The sequence below is a fragment of the Spermophilus citellus genome (genome assembly GCF_964194105.1).
Source record: "Spermophilus citellus genome assembly, chromosome: 7".
NCBI lineage: Eukaryota > Metazoa > Chordata > Mammalia > Rodentia > Sciuridae > Spermophilus > Spermophilus citellus.
In genome coordinates, this window is record NC_138188.1 from 165,223,003 (window position 1) to 165,249,709 (window position 26,707).

Consider the following 26,707-nt stretch of genomic DNA (forward strand, 5'->3'; position numbering starts at 1 on the left):
TCCCCAACCTCCTGGAGACTTCTAGTGTCTGGCCCTTCTCCTTGCCAAAGACCTCAGGAAGGCAGTAAGGCGGGACCCTTGGCTCCAGGGAATGAGGATGCAGTAAAAAGCAGGTCTCTGAACCACACCCGACCCTCTGCCCAAGGCAATAGTGTCTGCTTTTTCCCTTTGGTGCTGCTCTGGAAGCAATAAGCATGTGCTAATAATAGGCCAGGATCACAAATGAGACACTGAGAGAGTTCAGTTTGACGAAAATGACCATAATAGAAACAAAACAAAGCAAAACGCAGCCAAGGAAGAGTGGACAAAGACTCCTGAAATAAAAAGTACTAAAACATTCCGTTCCCTGAAGACGGCCAAGGCAGCCAACTCTTCAGACAGCTTCAGCCACCTATGGACAGGTATGCTGGCCCAGGCATCTGCGAGCAGCATGCCAAAGTTCAGCCCTTAGTCTGGGCGGAACAGGGGTGTAGAGGTCGCGTGCGCAGGAAAGGATACCCGGGGAGGGGGCTAGGGTCCCGGACCCGATCGGCGGGGTACCCAAGGCCGCGCATCCAACTGACCGCCGCAGGACCCTGGCCCACGGAGCTCAGAGGCTGCAGCCTGAGCCAGCAGCGCGCCTGAAACCCGCGGGGATTTGGAGGTGAGGCCGCGGGGACTACCCTGGGAACCCGCACCGAGCGGCCTCTTGGTATCCACTCGTCGCCCTCTTGGTATCCACTCGTCGCCCTCTAGACCACGTGTGGCCCCGCCCCCAATCCCAGGCCCGTGCGTGGGGGGGAACCCAGGTTGCCTCTCCTGCCCCACCCCACCTAGGCCGCCCACGTCTTGCAGAGGTCGGCCATCGGCCGCGCCCTTGTCGCCCCGCCCAGGCCCCTCCCCGTTATGGTCCCACCCCTTCCCTCCTTCCCTCTATGGCTTCGCTCCGCCTCTGTGTTGGGCCCCGCCCCAGAATGGCTCCGCCCCCGACTGCCATTGGGTTGGATTTCCCTTAATCCCCGGGCCCCGCCCCCGCCCCCGCCCCGGACGCTAGTTGGCTTCGTGTTGGAGAGGTTCCCGGGCGCGGATTGGCCGCTCCGCTCGCCGTCCCGCCGTCCGATTGGCCCGCGTTGCCCGCTTTCGCGAGCCCTGCCTCTGGAAGGGGGAGGGGCCAGGGGCAGCGCGCGACTCGGGATTGGTCGATGGCGAGGGGAGGGCGGGCCCGAGCCGCGCGCAACGCTCGGGCTGGAGCGCGAGGAGCCGCTGCCGCCGCCTCAGCCCTGAGGAGCCCTCACCCTCCGCGCCTAGGTGGCCGCTCGGTCTCCACAGGCTCCGCGCCAAGCCAGGTCCTCTGCTTCAGCCCTGCCCGGCCCGCCGCGTCCGCCCCGCCCGATCTCCGCCGCTGGCCCGTGGCTTCGCCGCCCGCCGCGGGACAGGTGAGTGAGGGGCCGGGGCCGGGGCCGGGGCCGGGGCACAGCGCACTCCGCGTCCCGGGAGGACGAGCCCCGCCAGCGGCCGAGGACCCTGAGGCCTGCGGCCCGCAAACTTCCCCCGGGCCGGGGCGGGCAGGGCCCCTGGCGCCCGTTGAGGGTCCCAGGCTGAGCAGGGTCCCGGGGCGTGAGCCCGGGCCAAGGGGCGGTCCCAGTGGTGGGCGAGAGCCCGGGACCGAACAGGGGCTCCGCGTGGCGGGCGGAATCCGGGGGAGCCGGGGTCCGGGCGCGGGACCTGGGGGGGGACCCCGGGCCCGGACGGGGTCCTGGACGGAGGTCCACGACGGGGCGGGGTCCTGGCGAGGGTGCCCGCCCCGGGCCGGGTTCTGGACTGGGCTCCCGGGGCCGGACGGGTCCTGCGCGGAGGTCCGGGCGCGGGGCCGGAGTCCTGCCAATGGCGGGTCCCAAGCCCGTGCGGGTGCGGGCAGGATCCGGGGCCGGGCGTGTCCTGGGCGGCCCCCGGCAGAGCGGGGGTCCCGAGCGCGTGTCGGGTCCGGGGGTCTCGTTCGGTCTGGGCCTGGGCCGGGCCGGGGTCCTGCGGTGACTGGCTCTGGCTGGCGCCCAGTGTCGGGGAGGAGCGGACCCAGCTGAAGCGCGCTCTGGAGGACCTGGCTGCCCTGCCTCCTGTCCTTTCCCCCAGTTCGGAAGTTGTCAGCGGTAAGGCTCCTCGGCGGATCATTGACCAGGGCTGGGTCGTCGCCCTGGACTTGGGAGGCCTTAGTTTCAAAACCGCACAAATGTTTTTTTGAAGAGATTTCAGGAAAAACCCCCGACGGGTGGGTGGATGCAGGGCGTGGGGTGCAGTCTCCCAGCCACCAACAGCTGCCGTTTTACTTCTCCTGACCCCCTTCTTTCTTTCCTCTCTTTCTGGTGGCCCTCCTAAGCAAGAGGTAGATGGAGCTGATGCAGGTTCCTCTTTTTGCGTCACTGTACTTTCTTTTCTGGCAGAGAGGACCTTTTTCTTATTGTCCCTACAAGTGTTTACTGAAAGTGTTTTCTTTTTCTTTTTTTGCTTAGTATTTTCCAACTTTTTTTCCCTACATTGTCAGTATGTTTCTTCTTTAGGAGATCGGAAAAGTTGACCAAAGCTGGGACCTTCCCTCATGATCATGGACTTGAAGGCCTACTTCAGTCTGTATGTGAGCCAATAGCGCTGTTGGTTAATGAGGATTTATAGTGTGTGGTGCCCCAAAAGGAACTGTGGATGCAGAGCCTTGCAGAACAGCCCTTTGAATCTAGATAGGTAACATACAATCCCTCCATTCCAAGCCAATCCTCTGTTTTAGGCCTTCACTATGCCTCTGAAACTGAACTTGCCTCCCTAAGCAAACCGTTGCCCCTTCCTCTTCTTTGGAATTACTCATAAGAGGTGTGCAGGGGTGCTTCCTTGTTGAGAACTAACTGCCAACCTTCTCATCTGCAAGAACAATTAATCAACTAAGAACATCTCAGAGAAATGTAGATTCTAGAAGTGTTTGCAAAATTGTGCACTCTGGAGGATCATTGTTCATGAGAGGGGCTGGAGAAGCTTGGGACAGTGTCTCCAGACATAAGATCCATCAGCAGGCAGTGTGGGGGGTGGTTTCCAGACACAAGTGCAGTCATGGACTACTGAGTGATCCACTTTGAGTAGTGTCCTTTTCACTTGGTGTAGACTCTGTTGTTATACAGTGTAATATCAGTACTCATGTTTTGGAATATGTAAAACTTTATAAATTTAGTCAATTTATGCTCAATATTAAAGATTTGAAAGAGTTTTGATGGCAAATGGGGTCTTTATAACTGAAAGATTGGAAGGCCATTCTCAGCTTTCAGTGCCAGTGTCAGACTCTCACAGGCCCTGTATGAGCCCACTGTCCATGGTGCTGAATCGGTGTCTTCTATTTCTTCCTCTCACCCCTTCCTTTCCAGTGTGAAATTGATTATTAGAGTATGTTTTAAAATTAATTTCAGATTTCACATTTTAAAAGAAAAGTCAAACAGGAAAGTTCTGCTGAACCTGAATGGGAGAATGCCTTTAAAACACTCAAACCATATCATTCTCTCTTTCTCTATTAAAAAAAAAAAAAAAAAAAAAAAAAAAAAGCTGATAATTATGCTGACTCAGCATTCTCTTTCTTTTGCTTAGTCTTTCTTCTCTCCAGGGGGAGTTTTTTTGCGCTTAAGTATGAACATCAAGTAACAAGCCATTGAAATTAAATGAGACTGTTTTCTTAATAACCACCTTCTAACAAAAAGAACCCTTATTGCAGTATGCATGTATATTTGTGTGCATGGGGCAATTTGTCTCCCTAAAAAGTACCATTTGTTCCACCCTCACATCTCCAGCCTTTTCAGGAGAGGGCTGAGTATGTGGTGGCTTATTGGTGGTTGCCAGACATTTCTGCTGTTAGAGCAGTGTCAGTTCTTTTGTATAATTTTAAGGAATGTAATAATTTCTGATAAATACTTTATTACTCATGGGGTTAATTTTATCAGTTAGTTTAGAATGGCCCCACAGGTTAGCAATAGAAATGGTATTGCTTGTGGTACAGAGATTCTTCCACATGATAGTGGATTTCATATTAAGCCAAGCAGTAGGTGATTGAAGTGTTATTGGTATGATTATCTGAACTAATTCATATTAAGCCAAGAAGTGGGTGATTGAAGTGTTATTGGTATGATTATCTGAACTAATTCCTTGGCTCTACTTGCTGTACACTTAGTCTAGTTTATTTGTAACATCTTTTTTATTGAGGAAACTCAGCAAAATGTCACTTAGGATTCAGGAACACTCTGAGTATCTCCTTTGCTAGTTGCTGTGACATGGGAACCCCAGGGAATGAGGCCTGGTTCTTGTCATTGAAGGGCTCACCAGTTGGACTGAGAGGGGCTTGAAAACAGATGGTTTCAGGGGCACAAAGTGCTGCAGTTGGGATATACAGAAAGTCCAGTGAGAGTGTTGGGGCTTTGAGTGATTAGACTGGGGATCTCCTTCAGAGAGGAGGCAACCGTTGGGATGAGCCCTAGAGGATGAGTTATAATTGTGCACAGATATATAAAAATTGATTAGATAAAGATGAGAAGATTGTTGTACTTGGGGAACAGAATGTGTGGTGGTACAGATGCTGGAGGTGTGAGTGGAGGTGTGAAGGAGTTGGAACCCTGTAGGGATGAGGGGGGAAAGTGGAGCAAGAATTGTCTGTAGGTAGAGTGATGGTGTTCTAAGGCCGTCCACATCCTAATCCTCAGAAAACGTGATGTGTCAGTTACTTGGCAAGGGAAGGTAAGATAGTAGATGGAATCAGATTGCTCACCAGATGATTTTAAATAGGGAGATGATCTTGGGATCCTCGATTGTCTGGATGGGCTCACTGATCACAAGGATCATTAAATGTGGAAGAAGGAGGCAGAAGTGTCACTGTCAGAGTGATACGAAGGGAGGATTTTAGTTGTCTTTGCTGGCTTTGAGAATGGAAGGGGATCATGAGACAAGAAATGTGTATAGCATCTGGAAAAGGCAAGAAGATGGATTCTCTCCTAGAGTCTCCAGAACTGCAAGATGAATATGTGTTGTGCTAAGTCACTAAGTTTGTGGAAATGAGTTCCAGCAGCAGTAGGAAACTGGTACACACTGGAATTCTGCTCTGTGCAGTCCTGGCTGGAAAGTTTGAGGAGGAAATAACACAATCAAATTGACTTTAGACGATCAAAATAACTCAGCTGCTGTTTGAGGGTGTTTGCCACAGTTGGCAAAATATGGTTCTGAGCCCCAGTTTTACCTCCTGGGCAAGATTGACATATGATGCTGTCGTTTCTGACCTGAGCTCCCCCTCAGTTTCCTGCCAGTGGTCTGCCCAGCCTTGCCCTTGCCGACTTTCATGTCCCTTTGGCTCACATTTCCTCTCTGCTGGCTACTGGGGGAAAGACCAGATACATACAGCTGGGACCATGGGGTCACAACCCCATTGCTGTTGTTGCCTCTCATTCACACTAATCCTTTGTATCTTTAAGTGTTTTAATTGTTGTCAATTGGGTAGGTATGAAATATCTCACTGTTTTAATTTGCATTTCCTTGATTACTGGTGAGTTTCAGGGTTTTTCATCCCCCCCCCCTTTTTTTTTTTTTGGTCATTTGGGTTTCCTCTCATTTACTTTGTAATCTCATCTTGTTTGTTCATCTATTGTCTCATTTTTCTTTTTTTGTAGCTTTTTAGAAGTTCTTTATATATTCTGAATTCTATTTGTGTCCTGTTCTTTATCCTTTAAAAAATTCTCTTTTGATGAATAGATGTTAATTTTAATGTAGTTAAATTTGTCAATCTTTTCCTTATGATTTGTGGTTATTGAGTCTTATTTGAGAAATTTTGTATTACTTCAAAGTTGCAAGATATCCTTTTCCTTAAAAAAAGTTTAAATATTTTCTTTTATATTATGCCTGGAACTTATTTTTGTATGGGGTATGAGCTAGAGATCCAGTTGTAGAATTTTTCCAAATTTTCTCCAATTACTTTTATTGAATACCATCCTTTCCCAGTGATCTTCAATACTGCCTTTGAAATGTACCAAATCTCACAAATGTTACGAATCAGTTTCCTGATTCTCTATGTACACAATGATAATTTCTTTCTTCCTAGTCCTTAAGCTGTTATTTATGTTTTATCTTATTTACTTTACTTGCACTACTAAACAAAGTAGCATAGAAATTGGGTAAGAATATCATTGTATTGTTTTTCACTTGAAAGGCAATCCTATTAAATCCTTAATTGTGAACTTTGCTTCTGTGTTCTGGTAGATTCCTTTTGTTAGGTTATGGATGGTTTCATCTACTAGTAGTTTGATAGAAGCTTTTTTAAAATTCTAGATGGACATAATACCTTTATTTTACTTTTATGTGGTGCTGAGGATCAAACCCAGTGCCTCATGCATGTTAGGCAAGCACACTCTACCACTGAGCCACAGTAGAAGGTTTTTAAAAAAAACCATACATTTTTATCCAATGTTTTTCTATATTTATTTATATAATTTAATGTTTTTCTTCTTTAAACTGTGGCTGAGATGAAGTATTTTAATCTTTTAATTTTAAGCTACCATTGATTTCCTGAGGTAAACTGTACTTTGTCAAGATATGCTACACTAAATGGTTCTGTTGGATTTCATATGCTAGTATTTTACTTGGAGTTGGTGCACAGGCTCTTGAGGGTGCTGGCCAATGCTGGCCTATTCCCACAGTGACTCATTCAGCTTTGGTGTCAAGAGGGTGCTTTATCCTTTCTGATAGATTTTAAAGGGAGGATATTTAGTCCTCTGAAAATTTGGAAAATTGCTTCTTAATGGTCTTAGTCTGGACTCTTTAGAAAATGGAGACTTTTACATGAGTATGTAATTGTTTTGGAAGGGCTACTGATCTATCTGCTCACATTTCACTGGCCAGAAGGACTCATTCTGGCACGCTTGGTTTTAAATGGGGTGGAGTCTTCCATGTACCAAAATATAGGAAAACTGAACACAGGTCACTCTTGATAATATTCCCCATATTGGGCAGGCTAATTGATGTCCATGCTATAGAGTGGGCCCAAGCCTGTACTGTACTGCCTTCCAGGTCTTGTCCATAGATTTTTCAAGTGTGTTGATCATCAAGGGGCCATTAGAATGTGAAGCTAGGTAGCCTAGGTAGCTTGTGTTTGTTGTGAGCAAATGGTCTGGTTAGTCCGCTTTGTATTACTATGATGAGATACCTCACGTAAGTCACTAAAGAGTAAAGAGAGGTTTATTTTGGCTCATTGTTGTGGAGATTTAAGTCCAAGATTAGGTGAACCCCTGAGTTTAGGCCTCTTATATATAAAGTCCTGTCATGCTAGGATATTTGATTTACAGACTCTCTTTGTGGTTTGAGGAAGTAAGGGGCCATGTTGTGGAAGCACATATGGCTAGAAACTGGGTATCTTCTGGGAGTTGAGGGTGGACTCCAAGGACTGACAGTAGGAAGCAGGGGACAATCAGCCTATAGTGCAAGGACACAAATTCTGTCAGTCACCATGGCAAACTCTACCAGTCAAGCCTTCATGTGAGCACACAGCTTGGCTAGTACCCTGAGTGCAGCCTGTGGGACCCCAGGCAGGGGACCTGCAAGCTGCTTATCTTCCTGACTCAGAGACTGTGAGATAACAACTGTGTCCTGTTTAAGGAGCTGCACTGGTGATAACTTGCTATGCAGCAGTGCACAGCTAATGTGTGGGTCTCTGTGACCTCCCAGTGCTCTCACTAGAAGTGGATTTGGGTTGGTGAACAGTGTTCAGATCTATGAGGTGATCAGTTTGTCATGTATTTTATCCTTTAAAACATTTTTAGAAGTAATACAAATGTTTTCAGTAGAAAAATTGGAGCAAACAGAAAAGTAAAAAAGAAGATGAACATCATTCAAAATCTTACCATACAAAGATATCCAGTGTTTTTCCTAAATATGTGCATGATATATCCTAAAGTTGGGATGCATTCCATGATATATTTTATAAATGAATATTTTCGTTTGAGCTCAGGAAATAGCTTCGTGGTAGAGCATATGCTTAGTACGCACAAGGCTGTATTCAGTCTTAGCATCAAAAACAAACAAGTAAATAAATAAAAAATAAAGCATAAAAATATCCAGACCAGACTTTTACTAGCTTGTGGTGCTTCCTTCTGCCATCTTTCATTCTTCTGACATGCTATCCTGAATGGCTGCATACTATTCCATGGGTGTCCAAGTTTATTGAGCCACTTCAATATAGCTGAACATTTTTATTGCTCTAAGATATGCACCATCATAAATAATGCTTTGGTAAATATTCTATATAAAAATCAGCATGTTTCCTGCTGATCTTCTGGAGGATAAATTTCTAAAGACATAACTATTAGGCCAATGCTTGCAAATGTTTTTAAGCCTCTTGGTACTTAGCCTATCCAGCTTCCAACATTTCTAAAAAATAATGTAAAAGTTGGATGTCTATTTCCATAACTTGCCAGGTTGGGATGGGACAAAACTATTGATTTTTGAGCATTTAGGTTCCTATTTTCTTAACTCTGTTTTCAAAGTGCTTTTAAATTATTCATTAAAGTGCAATATGGATTCTATTTATAGACATGTTTGTGTGTGAGACTGCTCTCTTAATGTTTGGGAAAAGGCTTATGAATTGCTGTTATCACATCCCTATCTTTGTAAATCTTTTTCCATTCCTCTCCACCCTTTCTTTGTTCTTAGTCAACGAAATAGAGATACTGAGACACAGAGGCCTCCTGGCCTTGCGTTACTCAGACAAAATGGCTGTTCTGAGCCAGCCTTGTTCTTTTCTTCTTGCCATTTATTAGCTAGCTGACATCATAAAGATGAGAGGTCAGACAAATATTAATTATTAACTCAAAAATATTTCTGTAATCCTAAAGTAATGGTTGTTTATTTGGAATATTTCTAAAATAAAGACTAGCATCCTAAGCAAAATAAAAATCTGGACAGTCAAAAAGAAAATCTGGGCAATCCTGTCACCCGCTGATGACCAGTGTATAAACATAGCTTGGTCATGTCTGGCTAGTCTTGATGACTGATGCGTTGGAATGTTTGCATGTAAGCCTATCAGAGAAACTGGTGATGATTTTCCTTTCTTGTGGATGTCCTCTTTATAATCTGAGATGAATATTCAGTTTATTAATTTGCAGCTTTTTTGTTTTTCTAGTATGTGTACTTAAAGGTGATGTATTTCCTTATAGATAACACTTGAACCACATTATACAGGGATTGATTTGAGACATTTCATTATTGTTTAATATATATTTTAATTTCCATTATGATTTTTCCTTTGATTTGTAGGTAATTTAGAATAGTTTAAAATTTCCAAACATTTGAATAGTTTCTTAACATTGTGTTTTCCAGCAAAATTACATTGTCCAAAGATCTTTCCATGATTTTAATTCTTTGAAATTTGCTGATAAGCTTTTTGTAGATATTTCTGTGAGCTGCTTGAAAAGAATTGGGTTGAAAGTATTATATATTCTATTTAGCTAAGTTGATAAGTGTATTACTCAGATCTGTTTTCCTATTGGTTGAAGTTTAGTTCTTGTATGTTAGTAAGATAATTATACGATTTCATTATGATTTTGGATTTGTCTTATTTCTCCTTGTAGTTCTGTCAATATTTATTTGTATATTTTGAGGCCGTGTTATTAGGGGCATACAATTTAAAATTGTTGTGTCTTCCTGATGAATTGAGTAATCAGCATGAATGTTCTCTTTTATCCTTAGTAACGCATGTTTGTCTTTATGGTGGGTATGTCTGATGTTCATAAAGCCAGACCAGACTTTTCAAGCTCATATTTTCAAAATATCTTTCTTTTTCATCACTTTACTTTTAACGTTACTATAGTGTTATACTTTGGATATCTCTTTTTCGAGAAAGGAGTATATTAGATGTTTTCTTCTAATCTTGACAATTTTATCTTTTTGTTAGAACATTCAATTCATTTACATTGAATGTAATTACTGATACATTTCAGTTGAAATCCACAATCCTATTTTGTATTTTTCTTACATTTTCTGTTTATTGTTCTCCTTTCTTGCATTATTTTAAATTGATGTTGTGTTAAAAACAATCATCCCATTTTCCGCCCTCTCCAGGGATTGGAGGTCAGACTCTATTTTTCTTGTTCATAGTGGTCACCGTGAGTTAGATGATATGCTGGTAGCTTCTTCAGGCACACAGTGGCACCCTCCCTTCCTCTGGAGCACTTGGGCTTCTCTCACCCTCCAGACACAGATGTGCTTGTTGCTGTGCATGTAATTTCCTATGTTCTTTTAAGTTCGGCAAAACGATATTAACAGTCTTATTATGTTTATAGTATTGGTTTTAACTGCCTATATGAACAATAATGTTAACAGCAAATGTTCATTTAGATTTGTTCACATTTCTATCCTTTCATTGCTCTCAGACATTTTTGACTTTCATCCTGGGATCGTTTCTCTTCTGCCCAAAGAGCCTTCTTTAGAGATTTCGGTACAGCTGGTCAACAGTATTTTTTTTCCTAAAAATATTTCTATTTCAACTTAAAAAACTTAAATGTAATTAGCACACCATAAAATTCACCCTTTTAAAGTATACAACTCAGTGGCTTTAGTATATGCATATGGTTGTACAACCATCACCGATACCTAATTTCAGAACATTCTCATCATCTTAAAGAGAAATGGCATGCATTTATGGTAACCCCGTACCTCCTTTCCCCAGTCCTCTGCAGTCCTTGGTCTACTTTCTATCTCTAAGGATTTGCCCATTATGGACATTTCATATGGAGTCATATTACATGTGACCTTTTGTCTCTGGCTTCTTGTACTTGGCAGAATATGGTCAAGCTTTGTCCATGTTCTAGTATGTGTCAGTAAGTATTTCATTCCTTTTTGTGGCTGAATGACATACCATTATATGGACATGTGACATTTGTTTGTTCAGCAGGTGTCATTTGGGTTGTTCCCTTTTCTGGCCATCATGAAACATGTGCCTATGTGCTATAAACAATCATGTACTAGTTTTTGTAGGAATCTATGTTTTAGTTCTTGGTTTATACCTAGTAGTAGAATTGATGGTCATATGGTAACTTTTGTTTAACTTTCTGATTAATTGCCAAAGAGTTTTATAAAGATGCCATCCCATTCCTACCAGCAAAGTGTGGGAAGCCAGTTTCTCCACATCCTCTCCAACACTTCTTATTTTCCAGTGTCTTTGATGATAGTCATCCCAGGGGTGGGAAGCGGTATCTCACTGTGGTGCTGGCCAGCATTTTCCTAATGATGAATGTTGAGCATTCGTGTGCCTGTTGGCCATTTGTATACCTTCTTTAGAGAAATGGCTATTTAGATTCTTTGTCTATTTTAAAATTTGATTGTCTTCTTTTTCTTGAGTTGTAGGAGTTCGTTATATTTTCCATCTACTGGTTCTTTATCAGATACATTGTTTACAAATATTTCCCCTCCTACCCTAAGCAGTCTTTTTACTTTCTTGATAGTGTCCTTTGATACAGAAAAGGTTTTCATTTTGATGAAATCCAGTTTATTTTTTATTTTGTTGCTTGTGATTTAAGTGTTACATTTAAAACAATTTTGTTGGGATGGGGCTATAGCTAGTAGAGTGGTAGAGTGCTTTCCTAGCATGTGTGAGGCCATGGATTCCATCCCAGCACTACAAGAAAACGAAAAAGCAATCAAGAAGACCACATTGCTTAATCCCAGGTCATGATGATTTACACCTCCATTTTAATCTGAGAGTTTTATATTTTTAGCTCTTAAATTTAGATTTTTAATGTGTTTTGAGTTTTTTTTTTTTTTTTTTTTTTTTTTTTTTTTTGAGAGAGGGTCTTACGATGTTGCTCAGGCTGTGGCTAACCCCTCCTCTTCCTTCCTCAGCCTCTCCAGTGGCTGGTTAGTTCTTATATATGGTGTGAGGTGCCGAATTTCTGTTCTCGCTACTAAAAGGCTCAGGGGTCACTCCAGGTGAACTGGGCTAACTGGGCTGTGCAAAATAACCACACAAGAGACACAAATACCTTTTTTATTGGGGTCGCTGTGATGGCTTCTCTGACGTAATGGTCTGCAGGAAGAGAGAGAGCACACGCTGACCCCTTTTATTGAGGAGAAGCTATTCAAATGAGGCAAGGGGTCAGGTTTCAGGGGCCTGAGCCTAACTTCATGATGTCCACTGTCAGCAGGTTGACTGACTTCTGGGTAGGCCACAACTGAGGGCACAGTAAGAGAAGGGGACACACACAAGGCATTTCCATGGAAGATTCTATCCTAAATAGGGCAAGGGGTTATATTACAAAAGAACAGGTGAGCATAGCTCTACCCATGGGGCTGTAAGAAAGACAAGCCTGGGCAGGAAGACACAAGTCCCTCGAATCCTAGAAGAACAGGGCAGTCTAGCAGCATGGGTGCCATATTGCCTAGCAGGGGAGTTGACTCTGTCACTTGGGAGGTTGGTCTCCCACAATGAGGGAGGAGGATGTTTATTTACTTCATTGTTTTGCGTGTTGGCTATCCAGTTGCCCAGGTATTATTTGTTGACAAGACTATTTCCCCATTGAATGGTCTTAGCACCTGTGTCAAACATTAATTGATCATGGACTGGGATTGTGGCTCAGGGGTACAGCACTTCTTTAATCCATGGCCTAGCATGTGTGAGTCACTGGGTTTGATTCTCAGCACGACATAAAAAAAAAAAAATATTGATATTGTGTCCTTCTACAGCTAAAAATATAAAAAAATAATTGATCAGAAAATATGAGTTGATTTCCAGACCTTCAATTCTATTACATTGACCTACAGGTCTATTTTTATGATAGCTTCACACAGTCTTGATTACTGTAGCTTGGGAAGCATGAGTCCTTCAACTTTGTTCTTAAGATTTTTTGGGCAGTTCCTGTCCCTTGCATTACCATATTATTTTTAGTATTAATTTGTCAATTTCTGCCAAAAAAAGGGCAGCTATAATTTTGATAGGGATTGCATTTGAATCAGAAGATCAGTTTGGAGAGTGCTATGGTTTGGATGTGTGTGTGTGTTTTTCTTTTTTTTTTTTTTTGGTACCAGGGATTGAATACAGGAGTACTTAACCACTTAGCCAAATCTCCAGTTCTTTTTTTAAATTTTTTAAATTTTGAGACAGGGTCTTGCTGAGTTGCTTAGGGCCTCACTAAATTGCTGAGGTTGGCTTTGTACTTTTGACCCTCTTGCCTCATCCTCCTGAGTCTCTGGGATTACAGGTGTGCACCACCATTCCCCGGCTTGGATGTGTTTTGTCTCCCAAAGGAAATTTGGCCCCCAGTGTAATGGTGTTGAGAGGTGGTTCAACCTTTAAGAGGTAGGGCCTACTAGGTGATGATTAGATCTTTAAGAGGGATTTACACTCTTTTTCCTGGTGTGCTTTCTTAGTCTTGAAGATATCTCTGCAAGAGCAGATTGTTATAAGATAACCTGGCATCACTCTGAATCTCTCCTGCTTCCATGTTTACTCATGTGTCCCTTCTGCATGTGACAAGTTCTTTTTCTGCTTCTCTACCACATTGTGGCACAGCTAGGGAGACCCCAGGACATTGGCTGTATATTGTTTGGACCTTCTGGCCATCAGAATCATGAGCCAAACAAACCTCATTATTTTAGAAGTTACCCAGCTTGAGGTGTTTTGTTACAGCAACTCAGAATGGACTAGAACATAGCATATTGTCATTTTTTTTTTTTGATTTGACAATGCAAGCTTTATTTTTCTTAGTGAAAGTGTTAAAAAATTTTAGTTTTCAAAATTCACATAGTTATAAAAATTTTCTCAGTAATAACATTATTAAAACATTTAATATGTGATATATTGTATTGTTGGAATCTTTTTTTTAAAATTTTTTTATTGGTTGTTCAAAACATTACATAGTTCTTGATATATCATATTTCACACTTTGATTCAAGTGGGTTATGAACTCCCATTTTTACCCCGTATACAGATTGCAGAGTCACATCAGTTACACTTCCACTGATTTACATATTGCCATACTAGTGCATATTGTCATCTTAACAATGTTAAGTTTCCCAGTCCATGTGCAAGGGACTTATTAGCTATAATATATTTTTTAATGGATTCTTGATGATTTCTATCTTTTAGATATGGTTTCCTTTAGTTCTTTAAACATATTTAATGCTGCTGTGAACATGAGTATACAACTATGTGAGTTTCTGCTTTTACTTCACTTGTATGCATACCCAAAAAATGTGACTGCTAGATCATATGCTAATTCTGTTTTATTTTTTGAGGATCCACCATATCTTTTCCTTAGCAGTTGCACCATTTTTTATTCTCATCAGCAATATACAAAAGTTCCAGTTTCTCCACATCCTTCTCTTGCTACTTTCTGGGACTTTTTTTTTTGTTTGTTTGTTTTTCTTTTTTATAATAACCACAACTATGGGCACGAAGTGTATCTCATTGAGATTTTGGTTTGCATTTTTGTAGAGATTAGTAATATTGAACATCTTTTCATCTGCTAATTAGCTATTAGCATGTCTTCTGAGAGAAATGTTTATTCATCTTTTGCCCATTTTTAATTGGGTTCTCTGAATTTTTGTTGTTGAAAGTGTGGTTCTTTTGATAGTCTATGGAGTGATTCCAACTTTCTGTGTCATTGTGGCTGTTTTGTTTTCTGTGATTTCCACTATGTTTTTCCTCATGGTGTCTAATTTCTTCATGTGTGCTAGACATTGTATTTACAGAATTATTTTCAGGAATAATTTGAGACTTAGAATGATTATTTTTAGAATGGTTTTCCAATGTTCTTTAGTGTTAAAGGAGCCACATTAAGCTACTAAGCCTGAGGCCATCTAAAGGAACAGAACTGCTGCCTCTCGGAGGGCTGGCTCGCTTCTCAACTTTAAGGTTCAGCCCTTTTGGCTTCTCAGTGTCTGACTCACAGTAGTGTGGTAGGGTGGGAGGGAGCCCTGAAAACTCACTAGTGTGGACAGCTGAGCCCTCTCTTGAGCTGAGGAGTCTCCATGGGTCTTTGCTACTCAGACATTTGTGGGCTTAAATCTTTCTCCCAGGGCACAAGGGGTGGCTTTTCCACTTGATGAGGCTCATATTTCTGGACTGTCTCTATACGCTTTTCTGTCTCTCTCACATTGGTCAGTTTTGGCCTAAGTGTGTCTCTGCGATGCTCAGCTGAGCAGAGTGGGTACCAGTCTCCCAGAGGGCTGGCATTCCCATTTCTTCTCTCTGTGACTGGAGGTTGGGCACGTGCATGGTCTGCTTTGAGGGGCTGGGGTAATAGTTTTGCCAAATGCTTTGCAGCATGAAGTAGGTCTCATCACCACCCGCCTGACAATGGTTTTTATTTTGGCAACACTCCTCTTCAAAGAGTCCATTTCTGTATTAATTCATCTCTGAATTAATGTTAGAGAATTTAAAAGAGGAAAATTTATGATCTAAATTCTTTCTTTGGGAATTATTTGACCCATTTTCTATTTCTTTCTGACTCTTCACTGCTTGGGAGTGAAGCAGTGTACTTGTGCAGTTCTGGGCAGGCCTGGTTGTCTGTCCTTTCTCGTTTCACCTGCATTCACATCAGGAAATCAAGCCATTTCTAATCTTTTATAGGCAAGGAAAACAAGATACTTCACTTCTTTTGGAATAGGGTAGAATGTAAATTGGTGAAGACAGTGGTTTGACTCCAGACCGTGGTGATGTGGGAGGTTTGCAGAGGCTCTTCTTGCTCTGGGTCTGTTTCTGCTGAGGAAAGGCAGACACAAGTGCCTCTCTTGGGGCTGTTCTGGAAGTGAAAGGAGATGACTGACATGCAAACATGGTCAATGGTGAGGCTTTTTGGGTAGAGAAGACATTATTATTTCATTCTGAAGTACTTTTAGGGGATAAATAATTTATTCAGCCCACTAAGTTTATCCTTTGAGGCCAAGTGCTCATGCTCTCCCATGTCGAGCCAGTTCAGGAACAGCGTGGAGGAGGGAAGCAGTCCTGAGAGTGCGCACCCTGAGTGTTACTGAGCTGGGTGCTGTGAGTCAGCTGCGCATTACCATAGATGAAATGCATGTGGCAATTAACTTATAAAGGAAAGGATTTTTCTGACTGATGGTTCTGAAGGTTCCAGTCCAATATTGGGTTGCCCCATGACTTTATGCTTGTGACCAGGGTACCTTGTGTTAGGAGTAAGCGGTGGAGCAAACTGCTAACAATTTGAGCTAGGAAGCAGAGAGGGACTGAGGGACCTGGGATCCACAGTTCCCTGTGAGGGTACACCACCAGTGACCTAGGGACCTTCTGCTAGACCTCACCTCCTAAAGTTCCTTTACCTCCCAATAGTGTCACGGTGGAGATTGCTCCTTCAACACATGGACTTTTGGGGGATATACCTGTATTCAAAACATAGCAAGTAATGTTCCAGAAATTTATTCCTAGTTATCTTTAACAAGTCAGAAACTGTCCCTAGTGACGAAACTTCTAGAGAGCATAGCCTACAGTATCTGTGGCGTGACAGCTAGCAGTTGTCCATAGTACTTGGTGTCCCTGACAGTTTGAAATTTTGTGGAATTTTGAACATGTGAGATTTTATAATAGAACTATTGCATTAATCAGCATTTTGTTACTATAGATACCTGACACAGCCTGCTTGTGGAGAAAAGGAGAGTCATTCAGCTCACAGTTCTGGAAGTTCAAGCCCAAATGGACTAGTGCAGGTTCTGTGGCAGGGGCCATCCCTGGCTGCATCTCCTAATGGTGCAGATAGGAATGACAGGAGTGTGTGTGTGAGCAAGCAGGTCATGTCTCAACCAAGAGGCCAGAGAAGACAGGAGAGGCAGGCCTGCTCCTTTTATAACAGCCCCCCCTTTTTTTCTTTTAAATATATATATTTTTTATTTGTTGATGGACCTTTTATTTTATTCACTTATTTTCCTATGAACTGCTGAGAATTGAACCCAGTGCCTCACACAAGTGAGGCAAGTGCGCTGCCATGGAGCCACAACCCCAGCCCCTATAAGAGCCCTTTTGAGAGAACTCAGGGGCCACATGTGACTACTTCACACTCCCAAAGATCTAAGGGCCTCCTACTGGGCCCCACCTTTTCAAGGTCCCGCCACCTTGTAGTATTGCCTTCCTGAGGAATTAGCTACCAGCACATGAATCTTTGGAGGGTACAAGCTACATCTGACTGTGGCAACCTTATTTCTTACTTACTGATGTCTTCCATACCTGTTTAAACCGGCACTGAATTGTTTTGACTTGATGAATTATCTCAAAATTTTGACATGATGAATTATCTCAAAATTAAACAGACAGTAATCAAGTGAGTTACTTTGCTTACTGATAAATGGGTCACCTTGAGGTAGCCACATTTTCTTTATCCATTTATCTGTTGAAGTTTACCTAGGTTGGTGCCATAGTTTATCTATTGTGAATTGAGCTGCTATAGACACTGATGTGGCTGTTTTACTATAGCATGCTGATTTTAAGTCCCTTGGGTATAAGCCAAGGAGTGGGATAGCTGGTTCAAATGGTATCAACCCTCGATTCCTACAGTGGGCTGTGACCCATGGTTGGCTCTTTCCCTACCTCCTGTAGATGGGTGCAGCCCCCACATAGCATCCCCGCTTCCCCTGGCACATTTGAATGTTCACAGGGCTTCTTGTTTTGGACATGCTTCATGGCACTCATCATCCCTGTTTCTCTTGCCCTGGGTGTCATTGCATTGTCTAGGCACAACTTCTCCTGGGCTTATAGGGATGCCCTGGAGCCTATGGGATGTCCCTGTTGTTCTGCTGTCTTTGGCAAGGCCCACAAAACTTTCATCTGGAGAACAGAGCTTGTCTGCTCTGCATTCTTATTGCAGGGACAGGTCTTCAGGTATGCATGCCCCTACAGACACATATGTGCTGTCAAGGAAGCCCACAGGAGAGGACCTAGTCCTCTTACTTGCAGTGCCTGTTAGGTAAGGATCAGATTGGAATATCAGACTGGAAGGGAGCTTGCAAGTCACTACTGAAAAGAGGATCAAATGCAACCCAGAGAGGGCAGCAAATAGGATGAGTGGTCATGGTGGCTCTGGTTTGTGAATGCTCATTAAGGATGGCTCAGGGATGGGCACAGTTTAAGTATAGGTGAAGGCAGAACTTGGACTCTCCCTCTTCTTACCCCTGTCATACACATCAGTCAGTAGGACTCCTTAATATATGGATTCTCAGAACTCCCTGGAACCATGTATGGTAGCTTGCACCTGAAATCCCAGCAACTTGGGAGGCTGAGGCAGGAGGATCACAAGTTCAAAGCCAGCCTCAGCAACTTAAGGCCTTAAGTGGTTCAGTGAGTTCAATCCTGGTACTCAAACAAACACTTCCTGAAAACCTTCTAGGGTGCTTGTAAGGTCAGACTGTGTTTATAATGGCATTGTGGCATTATATTACTTTTTCCTTATTGAAAAGTGGTGACAGGAACTTCAGCAGAAACCAAGATGGCAGTACCCCATGCTCTATTGACAGTCATGATGTTCTTCATTGCTACCCATGCACATTCAAAAAGCCAGCACCATTTAAGACTGTTCCAATGAAGCAGAAGAATTGATTTTATTGAAATTTGACCCTTGAACTATTTGGATGGTTTGGCACTGTTTTGTCCCCTAGGGCTTCATGTGTTGGAGGCTTGGTCCTCAGTTTGGCCATGTAGAGGTGGTGGGATATCTAAGAGGCAGAGCCTAGTGGGCGGTCCTCATGTCATGTGGTAGTATTCATAGGTAGTAGTTCCTGTGGAGCTCTGTGTTTGTTCTTGTGAGGGGGAGGTGTTGTAAAAGCCTGAGCCTGATCTTTGGTCTGCTTTCCTGCTTCCTGCCTGCTTATACAATTGCACCCTTCCATGTGGCTCCCACCATCCTGATGCCATTGCTGTTAGGCTATTACCATTGGGGGACCAATGGGTTGTCCAGTCTTGGACTTTTAGCCTCCAAAACTGTGAGCCAAACAAATCTGTTTTCTTTGCAGAGTTACCCAGCTCTAGGCATTTTGTTGTAGTAATGAAAAGTGGACTCAAAAAGCACCTCTTTTTAATATTGTTAGAATATTACAGAGTTGGAATTTGCATAATGTACTTCTGCCAGTGGAACACAGCAGTTGTTTCAAGGGAGAGTGCTTGTGTCTTCGTTGGGTTGGAAACTAAACTAGTTCCTCTTTCCCATGGAATGCCATTTTTACTTTGAGGAATAACTGACAAACTGGCTGCTCTGCCATGTGTTTTTGGCAGTGTCTGGAAATTTAACTATGTGAACCTCTTACTTCAAAGGAAATAACTGCCTGTGTTTGTTGCAAATGATAAAATTTGAGTTTTCAGGCCAAAGTTGGAATTTTGGAAAACTTGTCTCTGCTGTGGTGAGCTTGATGGCTTCCCAGTACTTATAGACATCTAGGATGAGGTTAGTGGTTCTTTAATAAGTATGAGTTTTAGACATTTATGTTGACATGTGTTAACATCAGAAGATCTGAGTCACTTGGTGGACCTGTTTTCCAAACTGACTGATGTTTTTTTTGTTGCAAAAGCTATGCATGGGTAAAATATTGGTTCAAAATGAAAGATTATTAGATAATGGTCTCCAGTAGAGTCGTCATAGTTTATTGATAGGTTTCAGATTCCAGGTGTTTATTGGTGGTACTGGGGATTGAACTCAAGGCCTCATGTATGCTAGGCAAACATTCCACCAATGAGCTATATATTCCCAGCCCTGCAGATGATCTGTAAGAGATGACTATTTGCCAGGTTTCTGTGCTTCAATCAAGGGAGCCCACCATAATCTGGTATGCTATTCAGATCCTCTCCCATGTCCCCTGTTGCGTCTGTATAAGATTGGGCTTTTCTCTAGGTCTGGTGCAGTCTGGCAGGTTGGAACCCTTGGATGGGAGCTTATAAGTCGTCACCTGGTGTCTGGAAGCAGAGCTCTTGGAGAGGTTGTCACTGCTATGTAAGCCACTCCCTGTGAGGCATGCCAGGACTCAGGCCTGAGTCTGGGTGCCAGGTGAGCTGTGTGCTCATTTGCTCCTGCTGAGAGTTGCTGCAGTGTTCTTAGTAGAAAAACAGTTGAGTGCTGGTGGGAATCTGGGGAGTAGGGAATTCTGAGCAATTATACTTTTCTTGGCTTCCAGATCATCACTAAAAAATTTCCTTATGCCATAAGATTAACTTTCTGATTTATTCTCTAGAATTTGTTAAAGTGAGTGAGTCTTTCTAAAAGACAGGATTTTGTAACTTAGGGTGTCACGGACCACAGGACATTAGCAATCTAAGGACCCTGAGAAGTCATTTGGTTTTGATCTCCCACCTCAGAGCAGCGTGCCTACAGAGCTTCCCTTGCCATGGATATGACTCCCACCAGCTGGAGTGAACAGTTGCTGGCATAAGTGGGCCCTGTCCCTCAGCTTCTTGGTGGTAGGAAGGAGGTCAGAAAGCTTGGTTGAGGACAAGAGCCCCAGCTATGGCAATCTGCGTACAACTTTGGACTCTTGCTTGCTGTGTAGGTTGTGTCAGTCACCAGTAGGAAGAACATGTCATCCAGTGAGGGATAATGCAAGAACACACATGTTCTCAGTGCCAGAGCTGTGTGTCGATGAGGTCTCTCCTGGGCTCAGCAGAGGGAGGCATATTGAACTATGACTATCTTCTGAACTCTATCACTTCTTGTTTAAAAGTCTGCCATAGGAGCCTAAGCCTCTGTGCAGGATCTTCAGAGAGAAAAAGTAACAAAAGTGCAGAAAGTGGGTAGTGTGGGAGCTCTGGGCTGCTCCCGGAGGGGACTCCCTTCTGATGCCCTCAGAAGTTCACTTGGGTGTCTGTGCTTGTTTTATTTAATTCCTCTCTGACATCTTTCATTTCTTTGGTATATGAAGACTTTCCTTCTACATAAAGTGCGGGGCTGTGGCAGGTGATGTTAATGAGCTTGCTGGTCTTTAAATAGTACAGCTCCTATAAACAGAATTACCTGCTTTATAGCCTGATTTTGAGGATCCCGGATGGCTGGTTTGCATTAGAAAGGTGGTAAGATGCTCCACCCCTACTGTGAGAAGACTGGCTGGGAATGCACACCCCACACCAGAGACGCTTCCTTTGGGGTGGACCAGATCATCCGTCAGGATGCATTAAACTCCGGTTGCATTGAAATGAAGACTGGCCATGCCAGCATCTTCTCCTTGATTATCGGAAACTTAGTCATTTGTTCTCTGAGTCAGCTTAATGGCATATAATGTTCACATCACATTCTTTTGGGGCTGGGCCAAAAAGCCAGTATGCTTGCCAGCACTTCAGCAATGAGCTAATCAGCCCTTGGCTCCCGTATTCCTGGCCCAGAGCTCCTCTGGAATTAGTGCTATCACTGCATCAGACCAGAGTCCTTACGAAGATTGCTCTTTCTTTTCCTCTGGGTCACATGCTGGTCCTTGCTTTCACCAGATGATCCCAGACCCCTTCTGTCCCAGAAAACCTTCCTAGGCTGAGCTCTGAGATGTGATGCTAGGAAGTCAACGCAACGTATTATTGAAAAGCCTGTCCTGGTGGCTTGTGAGGTGGGCAGTGGCCCCCACTCTCAAAGAGCATGCCATCCAGTGAAGGGATAATGCAGGAACACATATATCCTCAGTGCCAGACAGTGTCAAGTACGCAAGCCCCAAAAGAGCAACAGACAGATGTGGTGTTCCCAAGAGGCAGGCACTTTGCAGAAATGGAGGCTGCCTTGGAGAGGGTGGGACTTATGGTTTGATGTTGGAAGGTCTGTGGAAGGGGCTGGCACATAATATGACCTGAAGAACAGCTATTATTATTTTATTGTGTAGATTTTTGTCTTCTAATTTGTAAAAGCAAAAAAAGTTGTCTTCCACAACTCTACTCGATTGAATTATGAGGCCCAGGCAAGACAACAGAACAGAAGCTTGGGGAGCAGGTGTGAGGATGGTGGCTGGGCCAGGTGAGTACTCAGAGTCTGGTGTGTGATGACCAAGGTGCCCAAGCCTGCAGGATATCCACTTTGGAACTGAGAACAGAGGAGAAGCCTTTTGGAATTTGGAAGTAGTAAGACATGTCTGATTTAAAGATGAGCCATGGGGCTGGGGATGTGGCTCAAGCGGTAGCGCGCTCGCCTGGCATGCGTGCGGCCCAGGTTCGATCCTCAGCACCACATACCAACAAAGATGTTGTGTCCGCCGAGAACTAAAAAATAAATATTAAAAATTCTCTCTCTCACTCTCTCTCCTCTCTCACTCTCTCTTAAAAAAAAAAAATAAAGATGAGCCATGGCCATATATTCTGGTCTGTGTTACTAATAATATAACTAAGGAGGAAAGAATCCTTTTTTGAAAGTGTGATAAAGGGAAAAAATTAAAAAATTACAGTATACTTTCCACAAGTTTGTGCTAGAGCATGAGTTTAAAAAGATGTTTATGGGCTAGGGTTGTGGCTCAGTAGTGAGCCACACACACATGAGGCACTGGGTTCAATTCTGAGCACCACATAAAAATAAATAAATAAAATAAAGGTACTGTGTCCATCTTTAAAAAGAAAAAGATGTTAGCTGGGTGTTGTGGTACATGTCTGTAATCCCAATTGTTTGGGAGGCTGAGGCAGGAGGATCACAAATTCAAGGTTAGTGTCAGCAACTTATTGAGGCCCTAAGCAACTTAGTGAAATCCTGTCTCAAAAAAAAAAAAAAAAAAAAAAAAGGACTGGGGATGTGATTCAGTGGTTAAATGCATCTGGGTTCAACCCCTAGACCCTCTAAAAAAGATGTTTAGAGGATTTTATAAATACTATGTCATATTCCACTGTGCGTATATATCATGATTTGCCTGTTTGTTCAGTGGTTCTACTGCTGAAGGGAATTTGGAATATTTCCAGCTTGGGCTATTAAGAATAATGCTTCTATGAGCATTCTTACAGATTTCTTTTGGCCAACAGATATGCACATTCCTCTTGCATATGTATCTAGAGTTGGAATGGGTGTCCTAGGGCTGCTGTGTGTTTATTTTTAGTAAGTAATTGCCTGACAGTGTTTTGAGGTGGTTGAACCAAGTTTTAGGCAACCAGACATGAAGGTGGATTTGGCTGCTCTCCTCCTTGCTGGTGCTGGCTGTTTTCTGTCTTTTCCATACCTGCCTTTCTGCAGGTTGTGTGGAGGGTCTCACTGTGTTCTAATCTGGACTTTCCTCATTACTTACAGTTTGAGTCCTTCTTAATAAGTTACCAGACATTTCAGTCTGTCTTGTGAAGTGCCTACTTAGCCTCTTGTTAATTTTCTGTTGGTTGTCTTTTTAAAGTTGATTCACTAGTTTTGTACATTCTGGAGGCACATTTATTTATTTTTAGAATTCAACTTCCTTCCCTCCTTCCCTCCCTCCTTCCTTCCTTCCTTCCTTCCTTCCTTCCTTCCTTCCTTCCTTCCTTCCTTCCTTCCTTCCTTCTGAGGGTCGAACCCAGGTCCTCACCTATGCTAGGCAAGTGCTTTACCATTGAGCCACAGCCCCAGCCTGCAAATCTTATTTTTCATGAAACCCAATTCGTCAGTCTTTTATATGCAGTCCTTATTATTTCAGGTTGAAGAAAGGTGTACTGACTCCAGGGCCATGGAGGGGCTCCTTCTCGTTTCCATCCAGGAGCTTTTCTGTATTCCTTGAGCTTCTGGTCCTGTCCACTTGTGTTGGTATGAGGCAAAAGTCTAGATTTGTGATTTCGGTGTGCACATCTAGTTAATCTAGTCCCATTTGTTGATAGGACCATTCATTTTTTGCTGAATTATAGGCGTTGCCTTTGCTAAAAATCAAATGATCTTAGATGTCAGGGTTAGTCAGAAGACAAAAATTAATTATACCATTAGTTTGAAAAGGGACAATTTAATAGGAAAGATTTTTAACTAATAAAAGGAATTAATAATTAAGAGGGACAAGGGATGAAGGCCTCTGTAAAGAATGCAGGAAAAGCAAATGTAGGAGCTGCTCAAGGAGAAATGATACAAGTTCAGGCACAAGTCCAACAAGTCTGATTTTAGGCATTGCTGGAGAGGACAGGTTGGGATCCTCAGAGAAAGCTACTGAAATGCTAGCTGGGCTCCTTGGGTAACTGTGAGGCTCCAGGGGAAGCCAGCTACTGGGGGGCTGGCTGATAAGCTACAGAGGAAGGAAAAAGCCCTAGAACCTGTGGGAGAAGCTCTTCTGCTTGCAGTGTGCCTCCAGTGCCCTCTGTTAACAAGCGTATCATGTGCAGGCTGGCCAAGGAGAAAGGTTCTCAAGGCTCAGCACCAGCATCACTGAACGGGCCAAGAAGGGGTTGGGGTTGGGGCTGAGAGGCAAAAGTGGGTGACTGGGGCACCTTGTGGGGAGTGTCTGTTTTCTGACAAAGGTGTTTTTCATCTTGGGTCAGTGCTACTGTACTAATTGCTGTGTTATAGTATAGTGTCCCCCTCTTTTTTCATGGGAATATATTCTAGGACCCCAGTGGATGTCTGAAATCACAGATAGTATGAAACCCTATGTATGTTATATATATTTTTCCTATCCATGCATACTTATGAAAAAGTCTAATTTATAAATTAGGCACAGTAAAAGATTAATAACAATAATTTACTGTATATCTTAGCAACCTCAGCAATGATTTTTTTTCTTTCCTTATTAAGTCAAGAACTTCTAGCATATTTGAATTACAGGATCACTACTCTTGTACTCTGGGGCCATAAATAAAACAAGGGTTGCTTGTATTCCAGCACTGTGGTACCATAGCAGTCCATGTGATAACTGAGGCGGCCACTATGGAACCTATGGTGGGTAGCATATACAGCATGGATACACTAGACAGAGGGGTGATTCATGACCTGGGCCAGCTGGAACACAGTGGTGTGAGATTTCATCATGCTGTGCAGAAGAGCATGCAATTTCATTGTGAGTTGTTTACTTTTGAATTGTTTATAAAGTGTAATAACTTGGTTATTTCTGGAATTTTCCATATTTTCAGACAATGGTTGATGATGGGTAACTGAAAATGTGGAAAGCCCATTTGCAGATTGGGGGCTTGCTGTAAATCCTAATGACTGGTGGTAGAGGTTTCCCTGTGTTTTTCACTGAGATTTTTCACATTATCATAAGTCCTTTGCCTGTCTTTACATATTGTAAAACAAGTATGCCAATATCACACATACACAAACCTGCTGGAATTTTGATAGGGACTTTCTGGTTTCATAGAATTGATATTTTTATAAGATTAAGTCTTCCAAGTTCCAGAATATGGCTTATTCCTCCATTGAAGTCTTTACTTTTTCTAAATGATGTTTTGTTGTTATTAGCATAGAGACTTTGCATAGGTTTTGTTAGGTGTATTTTTGGGATTTCTTTGATGCTGTTGTTGCAGCCATGTAGAAATATGTCAGCGAGTGCTGCTCATTGACCTTTTATTCAATGAACTTGCTAAAATCTACTTGTGGAATTCAGCATAGCATCTACTACAGTTGTGGCTTTATCTGTTCCTCTTTTTACTTCTGTTTTTTGCTTTTTATTTGTTTTTCTGCTGTGCAGGGTATTGAACTCAGGCCCTGGTGCACGTGAGGCAGTTCTCTACTGCTGAGCTATGCCCCAGACCTGTTTTTAGCCTTTTATACTTGAAAGAGACAATAGGAAGCATATACTAATTCTGGCACTATGTATTCCCATACTGACACTTTCATAATTATGAGGTGTTCTTCTTTGGTGAAGTTTCGCCTTAAGGTCAGTTTCATCTGAAGTAATGAAGCTATTCCAGAAGCTATTCCAGTATTTTCAACCTAGCTGCATCCTTACTTTCAAAATACATTACTTTCAACAGAATATAGTAATTTTTATTCAGTGTGGCAACCTGTACATTTTCATTGGAGTGTTTAATCTGCTTACTTTTATGAAATGTGGTGCTTCATTCTGCCACCTTGCCACTCATTTCCTTTTTTGTTCCATCCATGCTTCTGCTACTTTATTTTCTTTCCTTGCCTTTATTTGGATAATGAGGTATTTTCCCCACTGTTTTAATCACTTAGCTTTTATTGGCTCATTAAATATATAGACAAACCTTCTACCACTGAGCCCCACCCCCAGTCCTATTGGCTCATTCTTGTGTTACTTTTTAGTTACTTTTTAGTTGTATCTGAGAGATTTCAGTTACTTGCCACTTTCTGCACTTTGGGTAAGACTCAGTGTGGCCTGGCTCCATTCGTCCCCTCTGCACTCTGGTCATACATTTTTACTTCTGTGTATATCAGAGATTTAGCACAACATCATTTCTGTCCTATGTCGAGAGTCTGTTGGTGCATTTGCCTTTTCTAGCGTTCTTCAGTCTTTCCTGTAGTTCTTTGTTCCATTTGAGAGCATTTTCTTTCAGCCTGAAGACTTTCTAAAAGTATTCTCGCAGTGCAGGTCTATTGACAGCACAGTCTCTCAAATCTTGTCTAAAATTTAGGTTGCCTTCATTTGTGAAGAAATGTTTTGATGAGTACTGAGTATAGCATTCCAGGTTGACAGGTGTTTTCTTCCAGCATATTGAACAAGTCAGTATTTTCAGAGCCTTCTGGCCTTCACAGTGCCTATTAAAGAGTTAGCCTTTGATTTTGTTTTAAAATATAGTTTTAGTTGTAGATAGATACAATACCTTTATTTAGTTTATTTAATTTTTTATATGGTGCTGGAGATTGAACCCACTGCCTCACATGTGCCAGGC

The 26,707-nt window shown here is 42.8% G+C and overlaps 1 protein-coding gene across 1 annotated transcript in view; it reads left to right on the forward strand.

The window, feature by feature from the left end:
* Positions 1-1,199: 1,199 nt before the first annotated feature.
* The window catches only part of PCBP3 (poly(rC) binding protein 3), a 227,031-nt gene continuing 201,523 nt past the window's right edge, over positions 1,200-26,707 (forward strand). Inside the window, exon 1 of the mRNA XM_081301485.1 lies at positions 1,200-1,415. The gene's annotated coding sequence lies outside the window, so the exon portion shown is untranslated. The remainder of the gene's footprint in view (positions 1,416-26,707) is intronic.